The 27,480-nt window shown below is 35.0% G+C and overlaps 1 protein-coding gene and 1 long non-coding RNA gene across 10 annotated transcripts in view; one reads left to right on the forward strand and one right to left on the reverse strand.

The window, feature by feature from the left end:
* IMMP2L (inner mitochondrial membrane peptidase subunit 2) overlaps positions 1 to 27,480 on the reverse strand; it is an 848,583-nt gene that overhangs the window by 465,576 nt on the left and 355,527 nt on the right. The window lies entirely within an intron of this gene.
* The window catches only part of LOC102153552, a 52,893-nt gene continuing 51,855 nt past the window's right edge, over positions 26,443 to 27,480 (forward strand). For all 5 annotated transcript variants that reach the window (XR_005369732.1, XR_005369729.1, XR_005369731.1 and 2 more), the window contains exon 1: positions 26,443 to 26,662. This is a non-coding gene — a long non-coding RNA (uncharacterized LOC102153552). The remainder of the gene's footprint in view (positions 26,663 to 27,480) is intronic.

A 27,480-nucleotide genomic window follows, 5' to 3' on the forward strand; every position in this document is an offset into this window, starting at 1 on the left:
TTCACGTGCTAATACTGAGCAACATAATTTAACCAAATACAAGTCCTAATGGTATGTAGAGTCTTGGAAAGGAGAGAGAAATTAACCAATCACTAAATATAAAAACACATGGTGACGAGTGCTATGAAGGCTAAATGTAAGATCCTGTTTCAGAGGACCCTGATCTGGACTGTGAGTTTGGTGAAGATTCTCCTGGGAAAGTACTGTTTAACTTGGAATATTACATATGAGTAGGTAAAATATTGCTAGAGAGAGAACAAAGAAGAATCTATAGCAATAGAAATACTGCTATTGAAGAGAACAAAGAAGAATCTTCCCGGCAGAAATGTGGATAGCACGTGTAAAGAGTTCAGAAAAAGCAGGGGCGATGGTGCAGTGTGGCTGGAGCAGAGAGAACTAAAGAAAGTGCTGAGCGCTCATAGACCCAGGCAAGTATGTCAAGTAAGTCTTTGGGTCTTATCCACTAAGCAGGTGCTTTGCTAATAACGCACATGTGTCTGCAAGAAATACACAGAGTGCTTCTGAAGACAGAAACTAAGAGGCTCTGGATGGCAGAAGGAGGAAGGAGGCTTACTGTTCACTGCACTGCCTGTTCCACCTTTTGAATTTTATATCTTTGTACTCTTTAAAGTACCTACTTAAAAGAAAACAATGTTAAATATATTTCAATCACTGGCTCTTATAGGAAGAATTGATTGGAGGGACAGTGAATGCTAAGGGAATAAGTAGGAGGCTACTGCTGTGGTTTGTGTAGGCCTAGGGAGCGAGGGAGATAGTAAAAAATCAGAATGATGACAGTTTTAGAAGATAAAACCAACAGTGCTTGCTAATGGATCAAATAATGGAGGTCAGAAAGAGAATCTGTCAAAAATGAATCCTAGATCTCTGACTCATACCGGTATGGATGGTGGTATTATTCACTACAAGAAAACTCTAAAAGACAATCAGGTATGGGCTGAAAATCTGTTTCTCACATGTGTGCCTTTGAGGTGTTTTTAACATCCAAATGGAGATGTCAAATATAAAGAGTGAGAGCTCAAAGGAGAGAACTGGGCTCAAGCCATATCTTTGAGAGCTATTACCATGCAAATTGTAATTAAGCCACAGGTATAAAGGATACCACCAAGAGTGATCGCCTACTGCAATTTGTTTTAATATATTACATTAGGGATGCCTGGGTGGCTCAGAGGTTGAGCATCTGCCTTTGGCTCAGGTCATGAGCCCAGGGTCCTGGGATCGAGTCCTGCATCAGGCTCCCCAAGCCTGCTCTCCCCTCCTCTGCCTATGTCACCGCCTCTCTCTCTGTGTCCCTCATGAATAAATAAATAAAATCTTTAAATATATACATATATAAGCATTAAATTGGGAATATCTATTTCTTCTTTCAAATAATTAAATTTTAATAATATATACTGATCTTGGTGAAGTAAAAAAGTAAAAAAAGTAAAAGTAAAAAGAAGAAATAACAGACCTAGGATACCTTTTGAGCAACAGAAAATGGCACACAGAGCTGAGCCAGCATGGGACTGACATTTTGGATGGCTGAATCTAATTATAAACAAGTCACAGATGGCAAATATCTATTGTAAGGGGTAACAATGAAGAAATCTCCCAGAATGGATGTATAAATCCGCTAGATCACCAAAATCAGGAATTACCAAATAAGATGATGTGATAGCAATGATATGTCTCCTAGATGATTCATTACAATGAACTTTTCTACTCACTCGCAGGGTGTCACCTGAACATCAGGGTGATTGCAGAGTCGATAATCACAGACATTAAAACCAAATTAAGGGATTTTAGAACCATGACCCACTTCTTACTAAGGAGCATAATTCTGTGAAGCGAAATCTGGGGGAGTAAGAGAAACAATGTGCAAAACGAGCAATTAAAAATAAATTAATAAATAAAAACATTATTCCAAAGGATGGCTTTGGAGAGTATGCTATTAAAGCATATGCTAATGGGTAGCTGCTCTCTGGACAGGCTAGCTCGATTCTTCATTTGAAGTCAACTCAGTTGCAGCTCCTGGAAAGTATGGAAGCCAGAACACAGACATCCCAACCTGCTAAGACAGACTAAAGGAATATGAGCCAAAAGTATTTTTTTCTACAGAATTTTTTTAAAAAACAAAGGAATAGAAAAACTAAATGAAGAGAGGTGCAATGTGATATACCTGCAGATGAATATAGTAGCTAAAAATATCTCTCAGGTAACTGATAACATTAACTAAAAACAGAAGAACTTGTAATTCAAAATTAGGGGATCTGTACCATTCTTGTTACTAGTTACTGTAATATATCTTTTTATGAAAACTAAGAAAGCATGAGAATTGGTCTTATCATGTCAATATGCATAGGGCAAATCAGAACATGTTGGCAATACCTATGAATCCACATAAAAAGGGAATCTCCCCTATGGGTCACTTCAGCATGTGGTCCCCCTAGGCAGTTCTTATTCCCTCAGTTTTCTACTGTGAAGGCTCAGAGACACCTCAGCCATCACAAACCTAGTCCTGGCTTTTGGACTTGAAATCACTTCAGAAAACTTAGCCCTCTCTAGGTCAACTATTTCAACCTCAGTAGATAAGAAAAACACTTCTGGAATGGTGAACCCAGGACCTCCATTAAAGCAACGAAACCACTAAAAACTATGAACTCTCTCAATATGAACTCTATCAGAATCCTAGAAATTAACCAAAGACTCACAACAATCTGAGAAGCATTAATTGAACAATAGTAGGTGACTCTTGCTAAGATCAGAGAGCTTCCTCGTATTTTAATTGCCATTCTAGAAAACAACCTGGCATTTCATAAAAAGGTGAAACACAGAGATATAATATGATCCAGTAATTCCGTGAGACCCAGAAACAGACTGTCCCTCATGAAAACCTCTACACCAGTGTTCACAACACCATTACTCATAATAGGCAAAAAGTAGGAATAACCTAAGTCTCTACTGACTGAGGAAAATACAAAATTGTGTGTCTGTGCAATGGAATTTTTTTTAACAAAAAAAAAGGACTGAAGTTCTGATACATGCTAACATCAGGAACCTTAAAAAGATGCTAAGTGAAAGAAGCCAGTCACAACAGACTACATATTGTATGATTCTACTTATAGGAAGTTGCCAGGATGGGGCAATCCCTCATATATGCAGAGTAGAAGTATACATCAGTGCTTGCTAAGGCTGGAGGAGAACAGATCAGAGAACAAATGCAGAAGAGTATGGGTGTCCCCTTGATGTGATTAAAATGCTCTGAAATTACATAGTGGTGGTAACTACACAAATGTGTGAGTATACAAAATTGAATCATATACTTTATGTGTGACATGTATAGCAAATGAATTATATCTCAACAAAGTTAATTTTAAAACATTTCAGTAGGTGACAGTTTTTACCTGAAGCAAAATTATCATATAATAAGACATAGTAACATAAAAAAAAGATTAAAATAATTTGTTTCACAAAGGTCACCTGACAGATTTGTTTACTTCCATCTTTATTCGTTCTAGAAATTATTTCTGGGAATATGATCTCACAAATGCAAATAGTAGAGGAGTGCATGTGTAGGGTAGTAGTATTAGCAAATGCTTATATTTGTTTATTTACTATCAAATGCTTATTCTTAGTTATCATAACATAGAGTTGTTCTAAGTATTTTGTGTGGAATAACTCACTGATTTCTCAAAACTACTCTAGGAGGTGGGAACCATCATTAACAGCAAAGAAAAATGAAACCAATTAATGAGGCCAAAGTCAGCGATCTAAGTGATGGAGCTGAAATTCAAAACAAGGCTGACTGGCTCCAGAGCCTGTGCGTTTAACCACGTGCCATGCTGCTTCTGTAATAAAAACCTTTAAGTAGCACATTAAAAGAAACACAGTAAGTAGTTATGTTGAAGATATCACAAACATACACCACAGGGAGAATGGGAGGGGCGGGGAACTAACAAAAATAATTTCTTCATGTTTTGTAAATAGGTTCTTAGAGCTTGATATATAATTTCCATTTAGAACATCATGTTGGGACTCAGCTTAGACAGAAAAGAAGATGATGCATTCTGAACCACTACTGAATGACTCAGTGTGGCTCTAGCAAGGAAAACACTGATGTTGAAGATGCACATAGAAAAATGAAATGTTCTTTATGAAATATAACAGGATAAAAAACTATTTAAATCAGTAAGTTATATATGTGATTTTAAATAAATGTAATAAAATTAATAAAATGTTAAATAGGGAAGCCTGGGTGGCTCAATCTGTTAAGCATCTGACTATGGATTTAGGCTCAGGTCATAATCTCAAGGTCATGGGATCGAGCACCTATAGGCTCCACTCTGGGCATGGACTCTGCTTGCGAGTCTTCCTCTTCTTCTCCCTCTGCACCCGCCTCTTAAAATAAAATACTAAATAGAATTTGAGTCCTCTGCAATCATGTATATGAAAAACAGGGGGTCACTTTATGCCCAAGATTACTTTTCTTCGGGGGACCAGGTGATCTAACAACAAGTCACTTTTCAATTGAAGCCACGAAACAACAACTTTTAGCTATTCTCATAGTCCACGAAGTAATACTTGTTAGTCTGCTGATAAATTTGGATAATGCCAAAAGGTCCAACCTCAGCAGAATTTTATTTTACTTTTTGTTTTTATTTTCTTTTCAAGACTACTTTATTTTATTTGACTTTGTGACACCGCCCTCACCATGTGGGAACTTTCAAGAAAATGTAAAATCTCATCCATGACATGAAAACCAAACAGAATACAATGATCTCTTTTCAGGATTAAGTAATATATTAAAGTTTGATAAAGGCATTGGTAACAAGCCACCATAGATACATAGATTTTGAATTTTTAAATATGGCCTTTCATTATCTCTTCAAACAATTCCTTAATCTCCCAATCATCTCCAAGATACATGGTGTGCTCTCATCCCTATAGGCAGTCAGTCCAGGGACCCTTGTTCTGAGACATGGACAAAGTTTCCTCCACCCTTTCCACAGCAGTCAAATGAACTTCCTGGCATTAAAGAGTACATGATCTGCTGTTACCTTTAAGATCATGTAACAAACCACTCATCTTGACAGTACAAACTTGGACTATACTTGCAACTGAGTCCTTGGGACTGAGTTTGACAGACCTTTGCTTTAATTGGCTCTGCCACTGAGCTGGCTTTTCATTTCAAACATGAAACAAAGCCAACTAAGGAGAAGCAAGGTTTGGATATTTTCTGCACTTTGTTTTTCCACTAAGCACTCAAGATATTGATTGCTATGTAATTTTTCACCCTTGAAGTAAAAAGATTACTTATATAAATATGTACGTGTGTCTACATATGGATCCATTTTATGGCAGAGACACAGCCTCATTGCTATCCTTTCTCAAAGAAATAATCAGATTTGTTTAAATCACTGTACTGTTCTTGCTTCAGCTCAATTTTCTCCCTGGCCTCCTAGTAGATTACTTGGGGTTACCTGCTCTTCTGCATGGCTTCCACATGACCACTGGGCCATTTCATTAGCCACAGTCCAATCCTGATGCCTGGAGAGGTTATAAGCAATGATGGCCTTTACTACATAGGAAAAGCTATTTGTCACTAGAAAGCTGCTCTGCCTGCCTATGTTCGGGTCAGGATGTCATAGAGAAAATTGTCCCAGGGAGTCCTGAGCAAGCTGGCCAGTGTTGTTCCTGTGTCACGAGAAACTATTATAAGTACTATAAGCACTTGAAAAGAGAACTGGAATTTTATTGAACTCTGTAATGCCAAGGCCATAGAGAAGATTCAACCAGCATTTGTTAGCCTTAAATAATTTGGAGAGGGACAACCTCAGTTCTCCTGAAACCCACCACAGGCAATCCACTTGAATTTTCATTCTTTTTTTTTTTTTTCAAATCTTTAAAATAATCTAGAAAGGTCTAACTACCAGCTTACATAAAGCATAGGGCACAGAGAAATCAGCTCAAAGACGATTCAGGTATTTAATCAGCAAAATCCAACTTGCCACAATGCAACTAGCTTGGTTTCTTCAAAAAGTAAATTGTAGAGAGAGAAAGAAAAAGACTAAGTTATGGATTTTAAAACGTACTTAAAGGACATAGTCAAAATGCATAATGTGGATCTTGTTTAAGATTCTGATTTGAACAAAACTGTAAAAAAAATCAAGTATCAAGTAATAGTGGAAATTTTAACACTGAATATTTGATAGTAAGGAATTATCATCAAAGTTTTAGGAGTGACAATGGTATGATGGCAAAGTTTTAAGACTTTTTATAGGTCCAGAGAGAAATATTTATAGATGAAGTAATGTCATATCTCTGGGTTTGCTTTAAAAAAATCTTAGAAGGGAGGAATCAAGTAGAACTATTGAAGTTGGGGACTTAGGTACTCATGAGTACTTAAAATGACCACCATACTGCTTTGTTTACACTTCTTTGCCTCTCCTCTTATGTGTAACTTCCTAGGCTCCTTGTCAGTTCAGCACACGTGTGGTGTTCGTTCCTCCCACTGCGTCCTGCACACACCTCTATTACTGCACACATCCCACGTTAGTGTGGTTTGTTTCTCATGCTGGCAATTTCTCCAGTACAAAATATTTTAGGAAAGTAAATCTTAACTTACTTGGCCTGCTATAGTAAAAAATAACAGTTACACATACAAAAACCATTCCTCATCATCCTTCCTAAGGAACAGGATCACTTCCTTAACTTCAGCTCTGCCCATAAAACTTCTAACAGCAGATGCTAACAGGATGTTCTGCATCCTTTATCCACAATTCAACTCCTCCTAATGGACAAAAAGACCATTATTTCATCTTCTTTAAGATTTTACTACGAAAATCATCTATGTCTCTTTTACTTTCTTCTAATGCCACTTCTTCAATTTCTCTTTTTAAATTACTGTCTTTACTGGATTGTGAGCTAACACATTAGGAACCAATTATTATAGTATCCTAGGGATTAGCACAGTGCCAGGTATTTTCATGAATTTTGAAAATGAACCAAGAAAACCCCATTTTTTTTAAATTTGGATAAACGAATATCAAACTTCAATGCAATATTTTGTGTGTGTGTGTGTGTGTTTCTGAACTAAATATAAATGCAAAACCCTCCAGTTTTACTGTAAGGAATTCTAAAGGCATTTAAGAAAACATATATTACAAGGAGAGGAAAATAACATCTTCTTAAAAGAGCATTTTTATGTTTGGAAGTACTGCCTGATGGGAGACAGCAAGTTAATCTACTTTTAAAAGAAAGCTCTCATCAAAGTAGTATCTAAAACTCATCACAACTTTGGAAATTTTAAAGCAGATTAATTATAGGTATTCAAACTCCTCTTATTAATTTCAACACAAGGCATTATACCTACACTAAAGATGAATTCTTTGTTTTACAGATTACGACATGCTCTAAAAATAAACACTAGGCTACTATGTAGAATTAGTGCTGTATTTTGATTTACAACAAACTCAATAATGAGTCTAACTTTCTGATGAGTAATCTTGACTGTGTGACCTTTTGAACTGCTAAAGGATGTCTTGATTCACAATGTAAAACTAAACCTCTCTTGCTAAAAGATGAAAATTAGTTTATGCATAAAGCCACTCCTGGCTAAGAGAAATCAGTGAACTCTGGAGCCACATTATTTCTTTACCTACATTGTTCTTGAATGTAGAGCATCTAAAACTGCAAATGAAAAATGGTTAAACTTTTAACAAAATACATATAAAGTACAGAAAAAAAATTTGTTCACCTTTTAATGAAAACTATGTATTTTCTTTATGGTACTTAAACAATAAGCACACAAATCTCCAAAAGTTACCAATACTAGGACACTATAAAAATCAGTTTTTCATTGAATTACTGCTCATATCCATTCAGCATGAATTATTGCCTTATTAAGTACCAGGAAATTTTTCCCTCTAAACTGCACACCCCATTGTACCAAATCTGGTTAGATGAAGCGGAAACAAATTCATATCTCCTAACACTTATTCAAATTCTTTGGACTAGAAACTGCACTGCAGATAGACTTCACATTTCATCAAATTATTCTCCCAGTCAGATTCATACTAACAAGGCTCTCATGTATCATTGCTTTTTGCTTTTCATGAAAAAGAAAAGGATCCCCACTAATTTCACAGTACAATAATTCATTCATTACTTAATCTTGTTTCTTAGTCTATGAAAATTAAAGATGCATATGCACTGTTGTGCCACATTATTATATTCAGTAGCTGGCTTTAAAAATGTTAAAAATGAAATTAAAACTACTCTAAAATATGTTTCATGGAAATTTCTAACTACTGCCTTATCTTTTCTGATTTATCATATACTGACTGGCTAGCTATTTATTTCTCACTTAGATTTTTAAAGTTCTCTTAGAAACATAAATGATGGTAGATAGAAAGGTATTAGCATTATTATCCTATGGATATATTGCTTAGGATTTGCCTAATAAGAATTATAAGCATCACATCAGCAAACAGAATTTTATTTTTAAGTACAATAAGAAAAATAACACCAGGTAAGCCCATACTTCAACATGAAAAAAAAACCCTTTTTATCACTAAAGTTGTTAAATCTGACTTTCAAATTAATTTCAGAAAAGAGAAAAATGGTAATGATGAACCAATGCAAGCAACACTATCTACAGAAAGGAATTTCCATTGGAATACACAGCCTCAGTGTTCTGAATCTTAATGGCTGTGAACTGGAGATAATCAATAAACTCCTGAGTAGCAGTTTCAGTTTTACATTTCACAAAGGAGACTGTTGTAATATAAAAATCACTGTAAATTAGTTCTTATTAAAACTATGCTGGGGGAAGAGATGTAGGTGTAATAAATCTGCTTTCTTCCTCAGGATTAGGATGAATATGGCCTTCCTGCTTGTGAAGTAAAAATACAAGAGTTAAAACTTTGTAATACTTTCCTGCACAGAAGCACAGAGAACATGTCCTTTCTTTGGGGGGTGGTGACACGTCCCGAGAATAACAATGTGGTGGCAAACATAACATTCAACTCTGGTTGGCTCGGACTGTGGGGAGAATGTGACTGGCAGCTGCTTGTCCGCTAGAAAACCAAGGGGCTAAGAAATATCCTCTCTAAAAGAAGCAGTATTTGAACCAGTTGCAGGTAGGCATTATCCTTTTGTGAAATTCTGTAACTTTGGCTAAATAAATTGGAACTTCATAGTGAGTAAGCTGTGGTCTCTTCTGACCAATCCCTAAGCCACCTGAGATGCCAAAATATCAAAAAGAATTGTTTCACTAGGAAGCCTTTCACCTACATTACATCTGCCGATATGTACATAATTGTACACAGTTTTCTACCACAATGCATGTTTTCAACTGAACCAAAATAATCTATACTTACTTTTAAAAACATTTCACTATTGTGTAATATAAATACTGTAAAATGCACACATCTTAAGCATAGCTTGGATGTATTTTCCTGACATGAACACAGTTGAATACACCATTGCAGGAAGCTGTTCCTCAGGCCTTATCTGAGTCATTATCCTTCTTCTACAGCAACAAAAATTTCTCACTGTAACACCCCAGATTAACCTTGTCCGTCTTTGAACTCATAGAAATAGGAACACAGGAGTACCTGTGAAATTTATATATGTTCTCTGTTATAATATTTTATTACTTTTTGCTGATCTATAAAATTTAAATTTATATCCCCAACTTACTCATCAATCCTATTCTAGATAGATATTTCATTTGTTCTCAGTTTGGAGCTATTTAAAATAACGTTGTTTATGAACACATAATTTTTAAAAAATCAATCACCACTTTCTTTCTGGAAGTTGTTTCCAACTTCTTGCCACTTAAAAATAAATGTAATATAAACATTATTGTATAGTAATATTTATACACATCTTCGATTATTTCCATAAAATAAATTTCTAAAAGTTAATATTAATCTTAATGATACTGCTAAACTCCTGTCTGGAAAAATTGCACCAACTTAGTCTTCCCAGCTGGAGAACATTTCAGGTTAAAAAAGAGACACAAATTTGCAATGAAATGTTATGATTTTAAGTTTAGAAGACAAAATGATAATATTAAATACTGTGCACATACAAGATATATTCTAATCACAGAAATGCTTTCTTATTCTTTAAAAATTTAATCTCATGGGTCCCTGATACATTATGGAACAAAATGCCAAACTCATTGTACTCTACTAATTCAGCACCATAGGACTAGAAATTTAAAAAGACTCACATGTACAACTGCTTTATTATTTTATTATTACTGATATAGTTACATATCATAAAAGGATGTAAAACCATTCATTTTTCACTGTAAATAATGAAGCAGGTATTTTCTTCTCCTCATGCATCATCAAAGAGCATACACATGATAAGATCTTCATCATCTTCTATAGGAAAATCTGGATAAGATTTTCCCTTCTAATATTCAAAATGATCCTGCAGTATGCTATAATGTCTATAGAATTTTGTAGGCCAAGACTTTTTATTGATGAAAACTATGAAACTGCTATCCTTAGAAATCACTGGAATGGTCAGAACATAATCTGTCTTATGTGGGAATTCCCTGCTGTGGCTGGAGGAGTGGCCCTTGGTTGAAGGCTGTGATTCTGAACAACTACTCAGAAGCACTTGTATTACTTAAATCTGTCCAACAAATCTATCATTTTCTAGATCTATCTCCTAGTAAAAATTTCTTTACATATCTGTTATGAATTATCCTAAGCATCCATTAATAAAAATTGATTTTTCCTGCATGACAGAACACACTCTGCAAAGAATGGGAAAAGGTAAAAGTTTATCAGGTGATAGAACTTTATCTTCCATTTTGAAAACAGCATTATACTATACAATTATAAGGTCCAACAGAAGAAGAAAAAATATAATCTAATAGTGAAACACATCTTGTAAGTTCATAGAAGTATTTAATAATCTCTAGACAATTATTGATTATTAAATACTTTTTTAAAAGATTTTTTATTTATTTGTTCATGATAGACATAGAGAGAGAGAGAGAGAGAGAGAGAGGCATGGAGGCAGAGGCTCTCCATGCCAGAAGCCCGACGCAGGACTCAATCCTGGGACTCCAGGATCACGCCCTGGGCCAAAGGCAGGTGCTGAACCACCGAGCCACCCAGGGAACCCTGATTATTAAATACTTATATGAACTTATTCAGCTACATGGTAGCACAAGCAGGGGAAAAAAAAAATCTAACCTCAGTGATGACACAACTCAAAGGCATTACTGTCAGCCCTGTTTATTCTTTCAGTCCAAATTCTTTTAGTTTTTTACCATGCGAACAATCTCTGGACCCACATTCTATATACAAAAGGAACATTTTATTCTAGCTTTTTACTGTTCAAGAAGCAAACACATATTTTGACACAGAATTAGAAACCTATAAAATAAGATTATTGCATTTTTTATGTCAAAGAAAACTTATTTCAGTATTTCCAGCTCTTCAAAGCAGTCTTATAAATGATAGATTGATAGATGATAGATAGATAGATAGATAGATAGATAGATAGATAGATAGATAGATGATAGATAGATGATAGATAGATGATAGACAAATAGAGGAAGAAAGATGCGCGCGCGCGCACACACACACACACATATATGGATAATCTCCAGTGTTGAATACAAAATAAACCCAACACCAATGACAGACAGTCAACACACAATTCATAAGGGTGAGATTTTTTAATTGTGTAATATCATCCATTATAGCACTTACAACTAAACACTTTTCACTTCATACAGAAAGTAGTGGTAATTAAGCTTCGAGGTAATTATGTGCTTTTACAATTGCAAAGTGTAATTTTAGAATGAAAAACTGTTATGAAATGCAAATTTAACTTCTATCCAAAATGCTAATTTTTCAAATCACACTGCTTTCAGTTATTTTAGAACATTGCCATATTCATGGATGCTATAGAACACTCTATGATGTTGATTCTAAACAGGTAAGAAAACTATACTGTGTATACATTTTCTCTAAGATTCACAAATATGTATTCCATTGGATAATGTAGATAATAAATAGGATAGTTTACTCCAGTTTTTCCTTTTAATTATCAAACTGAAAAACAAGCTGTTCTGTAAAGTAAAACCCAAGGCTCCATTGCAAACTATTCAGCCCAGGCATAACACAAAATGTAATTTGAAATCAGAGGTGGGTCTAACCATTCTCCAACAGATGCTTTGTAAATTCACCCAAATTTATACTATCAATGAAATGAGCATGACCATAATTAAATTGAAACTCATCTTCTTCTCTAAACATATGTTTACTAACGAAAGATATTTATTTCTCTGAGTGTCATAATGTGCTTTCAGAAATTCTAAACTTGGTCATTTAAAATTATAACTTTTTGAAATTTAAAATGTTTTATGGGGCAGCCCGGGTGGCTCGGCAGTTTGGTGCCTGCCTTTGGCCCAGGGCCTGGTCCTGGAGACCCGGGATCGAGTCCTACGTCAGGCTCCTCGTGTGGAGCCTGCTTCTCCCTCTGCCTGTGTCTCTGCCTCTCTCTCTCTCTCTCTCTCTCTCTGTGTGTGTGTGTCTCTCATGAATAAATAAATAAAATCTTTAAAAATAATAATAATAATCTAAAATGTTTTGGGAAGCATTCTACTAACTAAGAATATTTTCTGTTCAGAATGTTGCTCATAATGTTTATAATTTAACACTTTATCTGGTTCATATGTTTTACTTGATAAAATAATAGCGCTTCCTGTTAGATTTTATAACTTCTCCAAATTAAGAAAACACTCAGCTAGCAAAAATAAACTCACTGAACAAAAGAGAAGAGAAGAAAATAAATTATTTTTTGTGCTTTAAATAGGCAATAGACAGGCCTGGGTTTTGTTAATCAGTTTCTTACCAATTCGCCACGAAAGTATACAAGAAGACCAGCATGGTTCACCAGATATTTAAGGTAAGCCATACATGTAGTTTTAAGTTTTCTAATAGCCACATTAAAAAGGTAAAAAAGAATAAAAGGTGAAAGTAAATTTGATGATACACACTATTTAATCCAATATAACCAAAATATTATAACTCCAACATGTAATCAATATAAAATTTATTAATGAGATGTTTTGTATTCTTTTGCATCTTATTTTTCAAAATCCAAAAAAATAAAAAATAAAAACAAAAAAAAACAAAACAAAACAAAATGCAATGTGTATTTTACACCTTAGGATACGTCTCTGTTCAGACTGGCTGTATTGCAAGTGCTCCATAGCTAGTAGTACCACAGTGCAGCTTTAGGTGTCTGGTTCTTCACCTACTGAATGACATAATTTGTAAAGGATATTTTAGCACTCAGTTTGGAAAATTCTAATTCTGTTTAAAATTGACCAATGAAGATATGATGTTTGGTTTCTCCCTCATCGTAAATATGCACAAACAGAATACATTATTATTAAGTATCTCAAAAGAAATAAAATGTCAAAGTAACTGGAGGCAAATTTCACTTATATGCATAAAACTGTGTCATAATTTATTATGTCCGGGTCTCCAGGACCACATATTATTATAAAGTTACTCAAAAAAATTTAAAAGTTAGAAACAAAATGCTCAATATACTTGCCATCTGTAGAAAAAATGATAAATCCCACTAACAAATCTTTAATCAATATTTCTGTTTGGATTTATACTTAACAGAATAGTACACTGAAATCTCCATATTCTCCAGTTGGAGTTTACAAGAGTTTTTGCTAATACTCAAATTTAAATGATACATGGTTTTTTATTATTTTTTTTATTATTTATTTATGATAGTCATACAGAGAGAGAGAGAGAGGCAGAGACAGAGGCAGAGGGAGAAGCAGGCTCCATGCACAGGGAGCCCGACATGGGATTCGATCTCGGGTCTCCAGGATCGCGCCCTGGGCCAAAGGCAGGCGCCAAACCGCTGCGCCACCCAGGGATCCCTAAATGATACATGTTTTAAGGTCATATAGTGAGCAAGTCACTTTGCTTATAAATAAGCCAAGTATATTAATGAAACCAATTGGGTCTCTACTCATTATCACACATACCAAGAAAACTCTCTGCTAAAAGTTCAAAGATGTTTAACATTTTATTAAGACAGAATAAAAGCTATAAATTCATAAGTTAAGTGTGGCACTTAGGAAGTTAGTGAAAAATTAAATTTAATTGAAGAAATGTCATAATAAAGAACAAGAAATAAATAGAAAGTAAAAATTAATTAGGGAATCACTAAGATCAAAGGTAAATCTTTAAAAAACACAAGTAATTCAGATAAACCTCTGATGAGTTTGAAAAATTGAAAAGAGAGGCCAAATAAATATTAAGAATGAGAACTAGAACATAATCTGAGACATAACAATTTAAAAATATTATACTATATGTTGGCAAATAGAACTCCAATTAAAAAATACAAAAAAAAATAAGATAATTCCATGAATACTCGTATTCCAGCAATTTGGGAAACTTTCATGAAATGGATAAACCTTTATGAAAATATAATCAATCCCAAGAAAAAATTAAAATCCCAATATATCTATAACTATTACAGAAATGGAATTACTAGCTTAAAAAGTTTTCCACACAAGTATGCCAGAATCAGAGATTTTAGATGCAAGTTTTATCAGACTTGCAATAAACAAACCATTTCAGTCATAAAGTTTTCCAGAGAATGGAAAACAAGGGAGTGGGAGAGAAAGTATGGAGTGATTTATTTCTCAACTCCATGAAGCCAATATAATCTTGATAACAAACCAGAAAATGACCAGATAGCAGAAAAATAATATGCTCATCTCATTTGTGCATTTAGATACAGGTATAGTGAACAAATATTTTTTTAAACTCCAGTGACACATAAAAACACTTTTGTTTAAATAAGATAAACTTCTAGGAATGCAAAGGGGATTACCACTAAAAGATCTATAAATGTCACTGATAACATTAACAGGTTAAAAGAGAAAATCATTGTCAGCTCAACAGGTGCAGAAAAAGCATTTGAGATCTAACACCTAGTTGTAGTAAAAACTGTTAGAAAACCAGAAAATAAAAGGCATTTATCAAAAAACCTTCAGGAGTAATTGCTAATGATGAATTATCAGATATCTTAACACAACATATTCAAATTCTGCCAACCCTTCAGCACATTTAAGAATTCAAGAATCTGAGTAATTAGTATTCTAAGTGGACAGTATGGGTAACATTAATAAATATCGATTTGGTTAACAGAGTTACAGAAATACTTCAGGATACTCATTAGCTACAAAGTTTGAGGTTTTTAAAAAATTCTATCCAATAAAATGTTTATTGTCTTTTGGTAGCCAAGAAACAACTCATGCATTTTAGTAGTACATACTTTCGTTGACAGGTCTATACATAAGATGATTTGACAAAATAAAATGTTTCTACTTCAAGTAAAGGACCCAATTTTTTTTTTAAGTTTTATATTAGTATATGCCTTAAATAGAATTCTGAGGCTACATCGCCACCATATATGAGTTAGCATGCAATAACTGTTATATATCTAACTGTAGTCCAAATAATGGTCTTCTGCTCTGAATCAGCACCTTAGAACTTTTTATTGAAATCATATAATCAATTATTGTAAACCAAAAGTAAGATCATACCAGTACTTCTACACTTATTAGTAAACAAATTGTTGATTACTAGCTTTTTGTTATGTGTCTTCTACATCTCCCTTAATGCATATATGTATGTGGTTCCAAAGGGTTTTACAAGTGACCAACACCTGAAGAAATAAAATTTGAAGAAACTTAATAAACTTTTATTTGATTAGATTTATATTCGAATTTGTCCCTAAAATCATCTCAAGAAGCAATGACCTCAAATAACTATACACTCTCTGCAGAGTCATATGTGATTAAAAACAGAAAAGAAGTTTTGCCTGAATAAACAGGGAAAATGTGGCATCTTAACTACAGGGAACAAATGGAGGGTTGCCAGCGGGAGATGGGTGGAGGGGAGAGGGTAACTGTGTGATGGGCATTAAGGAGAGCACTTCAAGTATGATTATTTGATTATGTAACTGATGAATCACTAAATTCTACCTCCCAAATTAGTAACATAGGATATGTTAATCAAATTGGGACTCAGGATCCCTGGGTGGCTCAGTGGTTTAGCTCCTGCCTTTGGCCCAGGGCGTGATCCCGCAGACCTGGGATCGAGTCCCACGTCAGGCTCCCCACATGGAGCCTGCTTCTCCCTCTGCCTGTGTCTCTGACTCTCTCTCTCTCTGTCTCTCATGAATAAATAAGTAAAATCTTTAAAAAAATTGAATTTAAATATTTTTTAAATATGAGTACAATACACATATACTAAACTTTGTAAAAATACATATTAGAATCATCCGATGCCATTCTCAGTTAAGGGAGGGCACAATCTTCATGAAGATGTATCTATTATCTGTTTATAAATTGATTTTTCCTTTACAATAGTCATGTTTGTGAAATAAAGAAGATTCTAGATCTTGAGTTCTCTTTCTTACACATTGTGGGTAGTCTCCAAGCCCTAATGCTGCATATATTCTTGACAAAAATCCTTGGCTTGACCAAACTCTAATCAGGCTTCTCTAAGCCCTCTTCTCAACTAGGCCTCAACTGTAGCCTATAAAAAACCGCATACTTTGAGCACAAATGATTTTGTCTACTCCACGCCTCCTCTACACACACACTAAGACTTGAACTAACACTAGTATCATTTCTAACATACAGGGTCACACCCCTGGTAAGATCCCAGCCCCATTAAAGTGTCAATCTGCAAAATCTCAACACTGACAAAATGATTTACTATTTTTATTATTATTATTAATAGAGTTGGTGATTTATCTATTTAATTTTACTTTTTTAAAAGTAGGTTCTAGGGCATGTGAGTGGCTCAGTCAGTTAAGCGTCTGACTCTTGATTTCAGCTCAGGTCATGATCTCAGAGTTGTGAGATCAAGCCTACATTCACCTCCACAATGGGCATGGAGCCTGCTTGAGATTCTCTCTCTACCTCTCTCTGCCCTTCCATCCACTTGCACAGGCTCTCTCTCTCTCTCTCTCTCTCTCTCTCTCTCTCAAATAAACAAATCTTTAAGCAAACAAACAAATAAATACATAAAATAAGTAGGTTCTATGACCAACATGGAAATTGAACTCACGACCTCAGGATCAAGAGCCCCATGTTCTACTCACTGAGCCAGCCAGGCATCCCATAATTTACTATTTTTAAATTAAAAAAAAGGTTTTCCTTTTTTTTTTTTTAAGATTTTATGTATTTTTTCATGAGAGACAGACAGAGAGAGAGAGAGAGAGAGATTGGCAGAGACATAGGCAGAGGGAAAAGCAGGCCCCATGCAGGGAACCTGATGTGGGACTTGATCCTGGTCTCCAGGATCACACCCTGGGCCAAAGGCAGGCACTAAACCACTGAGCCACCCACGGATCCCACCAGGTTTTCTTCTTTATAAATTCATTTAGGTATATTTAAAGGATACTGGATATTTAAACCCTTCTGGTGAAATCTGATACCTCATTTTCTACTGGATATGTTTTCTGAAAAAAAAAATGGATTTAATTTTGAGTGTTAAAATTATTTATATACATTCACAAAAAATATTTGCACATGATATAATTATCCATGATTGGATTTTACTTGTGATATTTCTTAATTTTTTTCTTTTCTTTCTTTTTTTTTAATCTGAACCTTTGCTTTTATTTGAGCATTCTAAACTTATTTAACTGGAAAAGCAAATTCCCTGTGGTCCCATTAAGTATGTTGCTAAGCAAACCACCTAGCAGCATCTATAAACAGGAGGTTTGAATGTGAGCCAGTCTTACAGGTTGAGAGTAGGTCAGTGCATTTTAAACCAGCACATCATTAAAGAAGAAAGGAGTCTTGCTGCTTAGCCAGCTTACATTTCTTTCTGGGCAAATGTATATACTTATTGACCTATGCTAAATTTATTTTGCTGTTTTACCCCTGCATCTTCCATACTGCTATATAGATTTGACTTAACAAAGACTTCCTTAATTTAAAAAACAGATCTAAAGATAATCTTAAAGATCTACTTGTATACCTTTCAAGCAAGGTTGTAAATGATAGCCTTTCCCTGCATTCATTCTATAGGAAATAATTTGTCATGAGAAATAGTCTAGACTCTACAACTGACACTAAAAATAAAGTTGCTATTGCTTCTCAAATGGATATGAGACTACGTGTTATTGAATTAAACCTGTGTTAGTCGACTAAGGCTACCATAACAAAGTACTGAGTGGCAAAATAAATAGAAATGTCCTGTCTTAGAGTCTGGAGACTACTAAAAGTCTAAAATTAGGGTATCTTCAGGTTTGTTTTCTTCCAAAGGCTGTGAGCAAGAATCAATTCCATGCATCTTTCCTAGCTTCCATTGGTTTGCTGGTTTGGCAATCTTTGGCTCTCCTTAGCTTATGGCAGCATAATTCCAATCTTCAGAGGGCATGCTCCCTGTGTCTCTGAGTCCAAGCTTCTGCTTTTTATAGGAAAAGTCATATTGGATTAGGGCCCACCCTAACGACCTCATCTTAACTTGGTCATCCATAAAGACTATTTTCCCAAATAAGGTTATAGTCACAAGTACTCAGGATTAGGACTTCAACATCTTTTGGATGGATACAATAAAACCCAAAACAAAATTAATTCATGAAGAAGTGTCATAAACTTCCTGGCACACTAGTATTTCCACATTTCTATAAGATCCAGTGATTCTACTCTTTCTCTATGTCTATATTAGTGTTTATTGATTTAGTTTTCTTTATTAGATTTTAAAAACACTTTAAGTAATTCAGGTTCAGAAAAGAGAGATGTATACAGATTTTTTAAAGTATTTGTAATAATGCATATATATTCTTGATGAAATATATTCACATCTAATTTTTTTCTTTATATATGCCTATGCTTACATTCAAAATTTGTTTTAAAAAGCAACCTAAAGTTTAACAAGGAAAACCTCCTCAAACAATTATATTTTGACACATAATATGGATTAGCACTTGGAGGAGGGAAAAAAAAAAAACTAATTCTGAGAATCCTTTCCTACAAAGAGAAAAGTTCTCTTTCTTGGTTAATTTGTTAGTTCCTCTTCCACCAGAAGACCTGAATACTAAGCTGAGAAATCAAGGCAACTTCCAAACCAGGGAATTTGGATGTGTAATCAACAGGTGGATTGGCAAGCATATAAAGGCCAACTGAAGAATAGAGACATTTACTTCTTCAGTTACTCCAGATGATCATGGCAGGGCAAAAGTCTGGAATAACTGGAGGAAACATTAAGGCCAAAAACAGAGTTGTTTGAAAGAAGGCTGAGGCCAGAAGAGGAGTTCACAACACAAAACTTTAGGCAAATATCTTTAAGAACTAGGGGCAGCGTGGGTGGCTCAGTGGTTTAGCACCTGCCTTCAGCCCAGGGCATGATCCTGGAGTCCCGGGATCGAGTCCAACGTCGGGCTCCCTGCATGGAGCCTGCTTCTCCCTCTGCCTGTGTCTCTGCCTCTCTCTGTCTCTCATGAATAAATAAATAAAATCTTAAAAAAAAAAAAAAAGAAAAAAAAAAGAACTAAAGCTGGGCAGTTGTTTCCAGAAGAAACTAAGAGCTTTGGAAGGGCACATGGAATGGAATCTAATAGGCAGAGTAGCTCTAGCAATGACAACCCTACAAACCTACCCATTTATTGGCATGTCGAAATAACAAGGTCTGAGATTTCCTGTTATTACCTTCTAAGCTCCTAGTTCACCAATAGTATCACTTTGCCTACAATTGTTTTCTTGTACTTGGAAAGATTCTTACAACAGAAAAATGAAGCTTGAGATACATGATCACAGTATTTAAAAGACAGTGATTTTATCTTAAAATCAGGCTATTCTAAATAGTTCCAGTTGCTCACAAGGCAAGAATAAACTTATGAGTGTGTAATTGCACTTCATTGGTCCATTTTTGCCTATAGTGATCAGTACAAGAATTCGAAATTTTTCTAAGTATAAAGCAATGAATGTAATCAATTTCTGTCACAAGCACTTTGACTACCCTTTCCTGAAAAGAAAAATATGCATGCAAGACACATACACACAGCCAGATGGTACATATTTATATTTAAAATTACCACGTATTACACTTTCCCCTTTCTCATAAGGCATTTTCAATATTGTACCACCCTGAAATTATTAGAAACTATTGGGATCACATAAAACTAATGTTGGGAATCAGTGATATCAAGGGAAATGATATCTGAATCTCCTAATTTTATAAATATCACACAACAAAACTTTACATGTTTGCTTTTAAAGCCCAGAAAGGCAAACACAACTATTAAGGGACAATCTGTAAAGCATAAATCATGCAAGGCTTTTCTGCCTCTACTCCCAGGGCTCAAGATTTTTCTGCCTCAAAAAAGAACATGGTCAATCCAACGTTTACGAAAAACACATTACATAACATTTGATGTTTATTTTTTTTTAATTTTTTTTTAATTTTTATTTATTTATGATAGTCACACACACAGAGAGAGAGGCAGAGACATAGGCAGAGGGAGAAGCAGGCTCCATGCACCGGGAGCCTGACGTGGGATTCGATCCCAGGTCTCCAGGATCGTGCCCTGGGCCAAAGGCAGGCGCCAATCCGCTGCGCCACCCAGGGATCCCACATTTGATGTTTAAAGACTACAGTCATAATGTTTATAACAGAAGAATTTAAGGGGGGAAGCCTAAAATCCTGAAGGAAACTTAACATCCTGATCAGGCTGGGATTTGCTTAGGGTATGTCTTAAAATGCTCGTTAGACAAGAAACTGCGTGAACAATTTTTCTTCTCAATTACAATCCTGCTGCTTCAAAACAAAACAAAAATCAGGTAGCTTACACTAAAAGCAGACAGAAGTGTAACTAAAAAATATTAAATCAAGAATTAAAACAAAAAAGTAGGAGAAATGTTCAGAATAGACAATAGACGGAGGAAGTCGATTAGTGGTGACCAAGGGCTGAGAGAATGCAGAATGGGGATTAACTGCCAGCAGGCATAGGGTTTCCTGGGTAGTGAAGATATTCTAGATTTAGATAGGGGGTGATAGTTTCACAAAATTGTAAAAAGACCAAGGAAATCATTGAACTGTACACAAAATGGTAAATTTTATGGTATGTTAATTATGCCATACTTTTAAAAAATAATAATAATAAAGCAATATGTCTTTGCAAATTCAAAATAAATAAATCTATGACTCAAAAAAAATTAAAAGATAAGGGCCAGGTAATAAAGTAAGGTCAGGGGTGGGAAATGGAACAAGAAATCCGTAACTTGAAGAAAAGAATGAGTGGAACGTGAGTTTGGTGAAAAATGGGCACAGGCATTTGGTAAGTTTTTCTCTGACTTAACAGAAAAGAGTATTAACCTCAACCAAGAAAGTAATATAGGCCCTGAAGAATCTCCTCCATACTGTAAACATGAGTATTGTTGAGACTATACTGTGAAAATAAAGAAATCATATATGTCACTTGCTAAATCTGTTTGTTAAACAATATGAAATGTAAGAGATTTTCATGATACAAATATGCACCATAGTGCTGAGTCTGAAGCAGAATCCACTCAACTTCAAGTTCTTTGAGGAAAAAAGAAAGGAACTTAGCAGCTTTATTTATTACTGATGTTGGATTTAATACTGAATTTAATCTACAAATTGAAACACTCTATGATGTAATTTCTTATCTCTGTCAACACTTCTTCAATCTGGACTTGTATATGCTATGTAATAAAAACATTTTTAAAAGGCAACATACCATCAAATTAATTAAAATCAACTTGAAATTAACAAAAAGGCAGAAAATGCATGGTAAAGTGTTGGAAAAACCACTGTGCTGACAATGGAGATAATGTTGGACTACTATTGTTTTCTATATGGTAAAGAGGGAAACATAACCTGCTGAGGGACTGTTATTGCACCATATGCTATAGACAAATGAACAATACATGAAGTCAGTAAGAATTCCAGCAAAGAATAACTGAGAGTTTAGGTCATAAAAGCCCCAGGAGATTCTAATCTCCTAGAAGTAGAAGTTTCTCTCAAAGCATTAACATCATTAACCAAACTGTTCCAATCAGAGAAAGAATTTTAATAACTTGAATTTCCTTTTCCAGAATTTAACATAATTAGACAATGACATCTAAAAACTTAATAGATAAAATACAAGCCTATCTGTCAAATACTGCACTTCCCAATAAATTGATTTTTTACCAAATGATTTCTGAAAGACACTTTTAAACAACTTTCTGCATGAATGAAAATTTAAGAATACACAAAATTATTAGCTGATGCAAAAAGGAAAAATGAAAAAAATGATTCAATATCTAATTAAGCATTAAGTTGGCATCAAGTAGGAGTATGCTTGCTTAATTTTTATTTTATTATACTTAATTGTGTTATATGTAACTCATAATTAAGAACTCATTGCACAATGTCATGTGAGCAGAATAATCCATTTTATAGACCAAGAGTCTTTTACACTCACACAAGAGATTACTTACCAAAGGCCACGTTGCTCACAAGGCCATCATGGTACAGTATTAATTTCCACTGTGTGTTCTATGTTCGTAATAGTGCATGGAATCTAATAGAATCAATGCACAATTCAGCTAAAATGTCTCACTCTTAAGTAATTAAGTTACTTAATTATACAAAGAATGGTAGGATTACCATTTTCACCTACCACAAGCAACATTCTGAGCATAAGGTAAACTGAAAAAACTGCAAATGTGTATGAGTATTTCCCTCTCCCACATGATCACACGCTACTCGACTGCGAATGCTCCCAAGCATTAGCTAGTATGCCCCATGGTATACTTTCCTCACTGGTAACATGAAGGGTACCTCTATATTTTCCAAGTGAAATGGTATTTAACATAACCAATAATTTGTTTAAATGACTAGAAGGCAGCATAGGGTAATAGTTAAGAGCTTGGACCCTGGAGAATTTAGCATGTGGCTCTGCTAGTCCCTATGCGAAAAGTGAACACGACTTCTCTTTTTTTCCTCAACTGTAAAATGATGGCAAACACATCACATAGTTATTACGGCTGCCATTTAGGTACTTCCGATGTATTTGTTAATCAAGTGCTACACATACATGCTATCAGGGGCACAATGGCAGAGCTATTATTAACAATTTCTATAGAAGAGTTCAAATAATCTCCTATAACAATTTACAAAGGACTGAGTACAAGTGCTGGCAAGGGAATAAATAAACACTGCTGTTCCAAGATGTAAGTTGAGATAACCTAAATCACTGAGTTACTTGTCTACGCTGTAGCCTCTCACATTCATTCTGGCACAGGTTCCTTATGAGCTACTTCTCAAATTTTTTAAAGATACTGAGAATGTTAAGGCTGTATGTGCACAATAGAAGAAAAATTCTGCCAAGAAAGTCTGTGCTTTTTATATATTACTTGAACAACTTGTGACTACCACAATGGTTTAGGGATCTATGCAATCGTTTCTTCCTCATGGTTGGTGAGTAATAAACTATAACCTGTATGTTCCCTATCAGAGAGTAAGATGAATGCATTTCTGGAGTAACAGTGTCACTTCCAATCCCTAGCAGAAGAGCAGATACGGGGTGCATCCTAGGATGTTAATGTTATTATCAGAAGCACAAGCCAGGAGTGAAATGTAATTCATGTATTAAATGAAAATAAGAAGAGTTGAAGGTTTATTAATTATAGAGCATATCTATCAAGAAAATGAGGTTCAAATATAAGGCTTATAAGATTGTTATAACATTTTAGAGAATCACAAACAATAATCAGCCTTTCTCTGTTACATCATTTCATGATCTTCCATCTCCGAAAAGGGAAAGAAATTTAAAATTTCAAACTATTCTAAAAATATCTACCTTTAGTGAGGCTAAATATATTAATGTAACAATGGTTACTGATCACTTTAAACATCTCTTCAAATGAATTCTAAATATCAACACTTCTCACAAATAGGTACCTCTCATGGGCATTCATCTATATGGAATCCCATCCTTAGATTTCACTATGTGTCTAATATCATAAAGTAAAATTACACACATACATACACACACAGAGTCATAAGAACATTTTTATTTTTTTTAAAGCTTTTATTTATTTGCATGGGGAGGGGCAGAGGGAGAGGGAGAAGCAGACTCCTCATTGAGCACAGAGCCCCATATGGGCTCAATTCCAGAACCCTAAGATCACAACCTGAGCTGAAATCAGACACTTAACTAAGCCCCAAAAATATTTTCTTTAACCTTAGGAACCTAGCCTCAGACTCATTAAAATGATACTACAATCAATGGTGAATTGGCTATAAACACAGACATATAACAATATTTCACAATTTAACAATTCTATCATTTTCAGTCCTTTCACATAGTTAATCTCATCTAATTTCTTTAGAAATGAGATGGGCAAGGCAAGTTTTATTACAAACCAGAAAACTGAGGCAGACAGGGGTTTAATGATTTCTTACAGCTGGTGAGTGACAAAACCTAGTCTTCTAACTCCTGATCAAACAACATATTACCATGCACACACATAAGCATCTTTATATGCATACCGCCCACAGCTATAATCTCTATTTTTATTGTATGTTTTATTTTTTAAGTTACTACCTCACCCAATGCAAAAACATATTGCTGGTTTCAAAGTTCACGGTACTTACAGGAAATATACTGCTTAAATCTTCTGGCCCTTGTTTGCTTATTTTTAAATTTCACAATTACATTTTCTCTGCTTCAGAAAATTCTATTACCATATGAAAAACTATTAACCAGCCTCCTATTGACTCTAGTAAAACAATTATTGAAAAAAAAAGAACATAGCCCCATAAAGCATGTGCATGGCAACAAATATAATCCCTTCTTGGCAAAGATGCAGAAATTAAAACTGCCGAGAAAGAAATCTGAAAGATATTTCAAATCAATACATGTGCAGTAAATGGTCACAGGGAAATATGAAAGGCAAGGGAGGTGTACATATATAAAGCTTAGCATTTAAAGAATTCCTCTAAGTGGGCTGGACTTTCCAATAAAGAATAAAAAGCCAACAAATCGAAGATAGATAAGACCCCTGGTAGAATGAATACGAGGCATACAACAGGCACTGAATAGTTTCTTATTGCCTTAAAGAGACTTTACATTTTATGAAACCAACTATTAAGCTCTACTAAACTGAAAAGGATTTTCAAAATATATATATAACATTTATATATCAAAAATTAAGTGAAAATCAGAAAAAACTACTGCCTTCATTTCAGAGTCTTCGTAACACTGTATATCTCAGCTGTATGTAGACGGATTAGGATTAACTCCAGAGCCCCCTGTAACCTTTTGTCTTCATGTCTGACTCATTCAGTATGAGGGCTAGCAGAAGGTCAAGGAAAACATTAAAACAGCCAACACTTCCCCCATCTTGGCTTAGCCACATTAAAAATAAATAAATAAATACCATCTTACTCTATCCCACCATTACTACAAACTTCTCACCCACTCAAAGAAAAGAGGCTTCAGAATAGCCCAAGTACTTGCTGTTATGTCAGTTCAGGGGGAGCTGAGTTAACACCAATAGACAGGTCTAACTTCTAGAACAAAAGCCATTATCCATAATAAGAGACTGAAAACTTTTACCTTAAGCAATAGGAAGTCAGCTTTCTGACTTTTGAATTTTAAAAGTTAAACTTAAAATCCAATTTTCCTCCAGAAGAGATGAAAACAAAACCAAGTCTGAATGAAAAAGATCCTGCCTTTCCCCCTGGCATCAAGGTAAGCCCTCATGTTTTTCCATGTTTTGATTTCTTCTTCTCTAAAATGAAGATTATCTATCCTAAAGGAGTTGATATGAAGATTTTGATATTGTGACATAATGAGTATTTTGTCTTTGCTCCCAGTTCCTGGTCAGAGCTCCTAAAGCCTTTGTAATTTCCTACATGATACAGTGCTAGGAGCACCTTTATTCTAATATTTGGTCTATGGTCCCAGGTTCTGACACAGAGCTCCTAAATCCCCTGGAATTTTCTAGGTGATAGGAGCATCTTTGTTCAAAGAAGTGACTCTTGGTGGGTTCTGGGATAGCTTCAGGATAGAGGCTGGTCACCAGAAAAACCAAGCCACGGTTAGAAGCTTGGAACTTTCAGCTCCCCCATCCCATCCTCTGGGGAGGGGAAGAAGTTGAAGACTGAGTAATAATCAATCATATCTATGTAATGAAGCCTCCTTAAAAATCCAGGTTAAAATTGAAAGGTTTAGAGAGCTCCTGGATCGGTAACACATCCACATGCCAAAGGCTCCTGCACTCAGGACCCTTTCAGACCTCACCCTAACTACATCTTCCATCTTGCTGTTCATCAGATTCTTTATTATATAATAAACTGGTAAATAGAAGTCTCTGTTTCCCTGGGTTCTGTGAGCCACTCTAGCAAACTGTTGAACCTGATGAGAGATTAGTGGGAACTCTGATTTATGTTTGGTGGGTCAGAAGTTTGGGTGAAAACGTGGAACTTGTGAGTGGTATCTGAAGTGGGAGCTGAACTCCTAACTTGTGAGATCTAACACTAACTCCAGGTAGACGGTGTTAAAATGGAGCTGAACTGGATGACATCAGGCTGGTATTAGAGAATCGGTCAGTATAGGGACCATACATCTAGCATCAGAAGTGTTTTAAGTGTGGTAGTACTAGATACTAGAGGAAGAAATAGGAGTGTTTCTTTATAAAAACTAAATTTAAAAATAGGTTAAGACAATAATTTTGTTTTTACTTCTTTATTAAGGCATTATTTACATAAAGTAGAACTTACCCTGAAAGAGGGGGAATTACTGCTTATCCTACAAAAATAAAGGTTATAAATTAAAACTATGAACAATATGTGTGGCATCTTGTATAATTTAGATAAAATAGACAATTTCCTAAAAAGACACAAACTATACTGAAATTGTCTCAAAAAAAAAAAAACCCAGATAATATGAAAAGACACACAAGAAATGAAAGGTTAAGGGCATGTGGGTGGCTCAGTCAATTAAGCATCTGCCTTCAGCTCAGGGTCCTGGGAGCAAGTCCAACCATGGGCAGCTCCCCACCCATCCCCTGGTCGGGCTCCCTAGTCAGCAGGGAGTCTGCTTCTCCTTCTGATGGTTCACTCTCTCTCACACTGTCTCTCAAATAAATAAATATTAAAAAAAAATGAAAGATTAAAGTAGCAATAAAAAAATGCCCAGATCCAGATGGCTTCTCCATTAAATTACACCAAACATTTTTTTTCTTATTTAATGGAAATCTTATTAAAATTTAGGTAGTTAACATACTGTGGCTTCAGGAGTAGAATTCAGTGGTTCATCACTTACATAAAACTCCCAGTGTTCATCATAACAAGTGCCCTTCTTAATACCCATCGTCCACCTAGCCCATCCCACCCACCTCCCTCCATCAACCCATTTGTTCTC

The sequence above is a fragment of the Canis lupus genome, chromosome 14, assembly GCF_011100685.1.
Source record: "Canis lupus familiaris isolate Mischka breed German Shepherd chromosome 14, alternate assembly UU_Cfam_GSD_1.0, whole genome shotgun sequence".
In the NCBI taxonomy this organism is placed as follows: domain Eukaryota; kingdom Metazoa; phylum Chordata; class Mammalia; order Carnivora; family Canidae; genus Canis; species Canis lupus.